This window comes from Python bivittatus, unplaced genomic scaffold, assembly GCF_059951505.1.
Source record: "Python bivittatus isolate LINGU-HERP-01145 unplaced genomic scaffold, Pbiv_v1 ctg000420_np1212, whole genome shotgun sequence".
NCBI lineage: Eukaryota > Metazoa > Chordata > Lepidosauria > Squamata > Pythonidae > Python > Python bivittatus.
The window spans coordinates 418,713-425,472 of NW_028277061.1; positions in this window are offsets into that span (position 1 = coordinate 418,713).

A 6,760-nucleotide genomic window follows, 5' to 3' on the forward strand; every position below is an offset into this window, starting at 1 on the left:
TCTGTGACTGAATCAATTTGGAGAGCTGCTCAGAGGAAGAGAAGGTTTTTGCTTGGCTTCAGATTCACTTCCTCTCACTGTGTCTCTCACACAATAATAGACTCCCGTGTCGTCTTCTTTCAGGTTTTCCATTTGCAGATACAGCTGGCTGCGGGAATCATCCCTGGAGATGGTGAACCGTCCCTTGACTTTATCCGAGTAGTAAGTGCTAGGTGAGCCTGTAGTTATGAGTGCCACCCATTCCAGTCCTTTCCCTGGATACTGCCTCACCCAGCTCATCCAGGAGCTGCTGAAGGTGAATCCAGAGGCTTGGCAGGAGAGACGGAGGGACCCTCCAGGTCTTCTCACGTCCCCTCCAGACTCCACCAACTGGACCTCAGACTGGACACCTAGAAAGAAAAGTGTTTCAATGAGCTCTCCTGTGTAGCAGAACAATAAAGAGAGAGAAAATCTATGTAGAGGAAACAATTACCTCCAAGAACTGCGAGTAAGGAAACCAAGTTTAGCCACAGGATCATTATTGCTCCCACTGATAAATGGAGGGAAATTGTTAAGAAACGTTTTAGGAAGATGCACAAACTTTGCAGTGGTGGGTGTGGCCTGTCCAGGGAAGTCATCTGGCTCCTTTAAAGAGGAAATTGTGCCTCGATTTACATATTGCTTGGGATAAAAGGGCCCCGCATTTCACTGAGTTAAGATTTCTTTGCATACACCTTACAGGGGTGGTTTTCAAATCACATTCCAGGCCTAAGAAAATTCAAGACAGGGATTTTTTAACTTCAGTTCATAGGAGAAGGAATAGGCTTACTTTAGACTAAGTACAACAAAGACATGCAGAATTTCGCCCCTTTTCAAAATTGGTCCAAAGTAAAAAAGAATAAACATGCTTAGAGTTTATTTCTTTTTCTATTTCTTTTATTCCTTTTTCTGTCATTTAAGAAATGACACCTCTTTTAAACTCAGAAAGGGCTTCACAGTGAGGATTATAGTCTCATGAGAAGTTGAGTTCTTTTGGCATCCTTTGAGGGAACTTTGAAGCAACCAATAACAGAAGGTATAATCAACCTGTGAAATGAGACCATATTTGGCTTTAATTCCCTGCCCACATCTCCCCCCTGGCCAATGGGACTAAGTGTGACAGCAGTGCCCCATGGTGGACGCGATGAGGAAGAGAGGCAGTCATCTAATTCCCCAAGAGATTCTTGTGCTCCAGGAAGGGAAGTGAAACTGAGAAAAATGGAAGGATCTCCAGGGGATTAAGAAAGTCTGGTGGGAGATCCAAAGCTGCTGTTCTCTGTCCTGACAGGAAATCACTTTGATTATTTAGTCTAGGATAAGTTTAATTTCTGTGGGTATGGGAGTGTTATTTTTTTTCCTAAACTCACGGCTGGTCACTTATAACCTGTTCAAGTCTTGACTTGAGTGTTGCACCATGCTGGATGTGGGGCTGCCCTTGAACACCACCCATTAGCTTCAAAATGCAGCAGCACATATGTTGATGGGTTTGCCTCTCTGTCCCTATAGAATATCCCTGCTTCTCAAGCTGCACAGTTTGCCAGTTTGATTCCAGCTGTGATTCAAAGTGCTGATCACTACCTATAAGCACTAAATGCCTTGGCACGGTTACCTGAAGGACCGCCTGTCTCCCATAGTGTCAGCCTGGCTGATCTGATCCAGCAGGATTGTCATGCTTGGGGTTCCTTCAATTGAGGAAGGGCATCTATTAGGGTCCCAGAAGGGCACCTTCTCAGTCACCGCACTGCCCTCTGGAATGAGGTTGACCCTCAGATTTGTTTGTCTGTTTTTTATCAGTACTTTTTGCTGAAGGCATCAACAATAGTAAAAGATAATACAAACAAAATCTAAAGGAATTGAAAAATAGAAAGAAAAGAAAAAAAGCATTTCCCAGATCATATTTCATCTCTTGGATATATATCTGTATTTCCTTTCCAATTGTTACCTCTGTCACATAGTCCACAAATTCTGTTTTACTTTCCTGTATTTCTGCATAAGCTATAGCTTGTTTTACTCCTTCATTCTGTCATCCTGCAGATTCTTCCAAATTTCTCCTTTTGATCTCTTTTGAATCTCTTTTTGAATCTCGTTTGACTGAAAAACGACTGAATGGCAAAATAATAGAAGAGGGAAGAAATATGGGTAATGAGTCTATATTGCTCCCTCTAATTATAGTTTAACCTTGTTCTTAAAGTTCCCAGTACAGTATACTGCCCTGAGTTTTCGTTGATATCGCCACATACAAGGTCTAACGAGGTTCCCTGATGCTTCTTCCAAGACCAGCTCTGTGCTTCCACTTGCTGTCCCAGAGATTTCTCAGGTCCTTCTCAATTCTATTACACAAATTCAACCTACCGTGACAGAACACACTTGGAGGGCTGTTCTGCGGAAGTGAAGGTTTCTGCTTGGCTTCAGATTCACTTCCTCTCACTGTGGATCTACCACAGTAATAGAGTCCCGTGTCTTCTGGTTTCAGCTGGTTCATTTGCAAATAGAGTTGGCTTTTGGAAAGGTCTCGGGAGATGGTGAACCGTCCTTTCACTTTATCTGAATAGCGAATGCTGCTTGATTCATGCTTTATCTCTCCAAGCCATTCCAGTCCTTTCCCTGGATTCTGTCTCAGCCATGCCATCCAGTAGCTGCTGAAGTCAAATCCAGAGGCTTGGCAGGAGAGACGGAGGGAGTCTCCAGGTCTTCTCACATCCCCTCCAGACTCCACCAGCTGGACATCTGACTGAACACCTAAACAGAAAGGAGTTTCAGTGTACTGTCCTGCATACAAGAATTAAAATGGAAAGAACCAGTATATTAAGGAAACAATTACTTCTGAGGGCACCTAGTAAGGACATCAGGTTTAGCCACAGGATCATTTTTCCTCCCTCTAATGAATGGAGGGATTTGACAAGACAGGATTTGGAAAAATGCACAAACTGTGTTGGTGGGTGTAGCCTGACAAGGGAAACCATGGGGCTCCTTTAAAGAGGACATTGTGCCCCGATTTCCATATCACTTGGGATAAAAGAGCCCCTCAGGGCATTGATCTCATTAATTTCCTTGCACAAACCTTACACGGCTGATTGTCACATGACTCCCCTTTCAAGGAAGGCTTTTCTTTCTTTACTCTTGAGTTCATTGGAGAAAGAGCAGGTTTAGATTAGAGTAATTAAAAGAAAGATTTGCAAAATGTCACCATTTCTGGAAAGTGATTCAAGGTAACAGAGAATGAAGATGCAGTAAGAATTGTTGAAAGAGACACGTTAGAGATAGAACATGAAAGGCACAACACATCTGAGTTCAGCAAAAAATGCCACCATTTTTCCCCTTAACCATCTTGCCCCTTCGGAGAACCCCAAAACAGCTGAATGCTGACCAGGCCATGGGACCCACATTGAAGGTCAGCAAAATCAGAAAAATCACAGGGAGAGAAGAAATCAGTTGGTCCTGTGGGTGTTCTTCACTCATTCTTCTTTACAAGTCAGGAGTTGTATGGATTCTGTGTGCTGCTTTTTTCCATTGTTAGTTGCCCAGAGTTGATTCGGCCATCCAATTTGACATCATAAAAAACGGCAATAGGAATACTAAAATCAATATTAAGGACAAGGCCACCAAACACACTCTCTCTTTGGACTGAGAAATACTAAGCAATCACTTTGTTTTCTCCAGAGAATTCAGTTTGCTCTATATTTAGCAAACCAGATCAGTTGTCAACTCAGACGGGGGTTCACAGGGAGGATGCACCCTCCTGAAATGTGAAACTTTCTTGAGTCCTTTTCAGTGAACTCTTATGGGAAGAGCAGAAAATATAATGATGCCTCCAAAATGAGTCAATCTTGAATGACCCTTGTTTTGTTTCCTACCACACCCCCACCCACTCTGGGGGCATAAGCAATGGCAACGCCGCCCCCTGGTGTAAATTATGAGGAGGGCAGGGGTCTGCCTAATTGTCCAAGGAGATTTTTTTGGAGCAGATGTATCCTCAATATGTGTCTGGCTGTTTGGATATTCAGAAGGATGATTCCAAAGTTCAATTTCCAGCCTTCTGCCATGATCCTCAGTGACTACATCCCACTGCAATGTTTTTTCTGAAGCCAGATCATCTTGTGAATAGTGAAGGTGAAACTGGAATCTTCAGGCCATTTTGATAATTTTTGTTTCCTTCCACCAAACTCTCTAACTGGACACCTGGAAAAAAAGACTCCTCAAGTTCTCACCAGATGCCTGATTTCTTCTTTTCAAGTACAAATACCAAAGAAATCCCTCTGTTACGGACTGGACAGGAAACAAAATGGAACAAAATCATTACATTGGCCTTTGTCCTCTCATCTACCCCCTATGCTCTAGAGGAGTTGGTTGGAAAATGGACAGAGAAATGCAAAGGTTAATTTCATAATAAATTAGTTCTTGATGAAATAAATTAGATCCTATGGTTAGATATGCATTAGAATCCAAAGAACACCTTTTCAGAACTTTTAAGGGGGAAAAAAATGGTGGATGGAATTCCAAAAGAAGGGAGGGATAATGTTCCCCCAACATCTTGGCACCCCTCCTTGGTGCTCACTGCAATGTGTCCCTCTATTACACACCTAACGTGGAAATGATTAATTACTCGGAATGACCAAAGGTGCATACATTTCAGGTTAAACAAAAGTGTGCACTGCAGCTCCCCAACAATTCAGAAAAGTGCTTCTAGAATCAATTCTTCAGCCCAATATGGACAACAGTTATTTGAACAGCCACTGATGTATACAATATGGTTCAAAAATTGTAATAAAGCACTGTTTCTTGATCCATGGTTTCTTAAAGAAAATAGATTTGATTAGATACTGACATGACACTAGGAGAAGAAACAATGATTTGCAAACCACAGCTTCTGGGTCCACAATGCTCCCAAAGTGAAACTCAAGGAAACCACGTTACCATTTACTTGTCCTTCTCTGGGGCTGAGAAAGGAGAAGGAATAACGTGGTATCTTCAAGGCAATTCACTTAATCCTGAAACTGGATAGAAGACTGGTGTGAACTTGGTCTCGTTTTGTAGAGGGAGCTGTGATTTCAGTAACTTTTCATCCAACAGTGTTGGAAATGATCAGTCCCAGAACTGTCATCCCAACTGAATGCACCCTTTCTACTGGCTCCATATTCAGTGGGATTTTGCAGAAAAACAGAGGCCCCCGGTGTAAACCCAGTGAAGGTGAGGAGGAAGGCTTAATTCTCCAAGGAAATGCTTGTGTTCTTATGGGGAAGAGAGGTTGGAAGGGGTTCCTGAGCTCCAGAAGACCTGTGAGAGAGGTGGAGATGGACCCAAAGCTTGCAAGAATTATTTTGTTGTTGTTGTTCAGTCATTAAGTCATGTCTATCTCTTTGTGACCCCACGAACCATACAGCACCAGGCCTTCATGCCCTTCACTGCCTCCCAGAATTTGCTCGGTTTCATGCTCATTGCTTCAGTGATGCTATCTAACCATGTCATCCTCTGCAGTCCCCTTCTCCTTTTAACTTCAATCTTTCCCAGCATCAGGATCTTTTCCAAAGAGTCCTCTCTTCTCATTAGGTGGCCAAAGTATCTGAGCTTGAGCTTCAGTATCAATCCTTCCAATGAGCAGTCAGGGTTGATTTCCTTTAAGATGGACTGGTTTGACCTCCTAGCAGTCCAGGGGACTCTGAAGAGTCTTCTCCAGCACCACCGTTCAAAGGCATCAATTCTTCAGCGCTCAGCCTTCTTTATGGTCCAGCTCTCACAGCCATACATTACTACTGGAAAAAACCATAGCTTCGATTATGCGGATCTTTGTCGGCAAGGTGATGTCTTTGCTTTTTAATATGCTGTCCAGGTTTGCGACAGCTTTTCTCCCAAGGAGCAAGCGTTGCTTAATTTCATGGCTGCAATCTCTGTCTGATGTATGTGGGGCTGTCCTTGAACACCACGAGTAACTTCAATTGGTCCAAAACGCAGCGGTGCCTACACTGATGGGCTTGCCTCTCTACACCTAGGTGTTATCTCTGCTTCAGAGGCTGCACTGCTGTGCCAGCTTGATTCCAGGTGTGATTCATGGTGCTGGTCACAACCTATAAACCACAGAAGTGTTTGTTTCTTTTTTATCAATACTTTTTTATTGAAGACTTCAACAACAGTAAAAGATAATACAAACTAAACCGTAAAAGAAAAGCAAAATAGAAAAGAAAGAAAGAAAAAGTACGGAGAAAAAATGGAAGAGAAAAGAAAGAGGAAAGAAAGAGAAAGCAAGAAAGAATAATGAAAGAAGTGACTTCCAACCTACTTTCCAGCAAGTACAAGCAAGACTTTGACTGCACTTTTCTGTCAGCCCAGTTAAAGATCATTTCCCAGATCTTGTTTCATCTCTTGGGTTTATATTTGCATTTCCTCTCCAATTGTCCACTCTGCCTTATAGTCCACAACTTCTGTTTCACTTTCCTGTATTTCTGCATAGGCTACATTTTGCTTTACTGTTATTCTGTCATCCTGCAGATTCTTCCAAATTATTCTGTTTCACATCTTTAATTTCTCCTTTAGATCTCTTTTGACTAATAGGAGGTATCAAATGCATATTAATGTAGAAGGAAGGAAAAGGCAGCCACTGTTGTGAATATATCACTGGGAATTCTTCAAGTTGGAATAGAAATGTGTAAGTCAAGGGACAATAGAAAATTGGGTAATATCTGCATAAAAGAGTCACTCTCTCCATTCATATTATCAATTTCTTTGCAACAGTTTTGAGATTATGTGC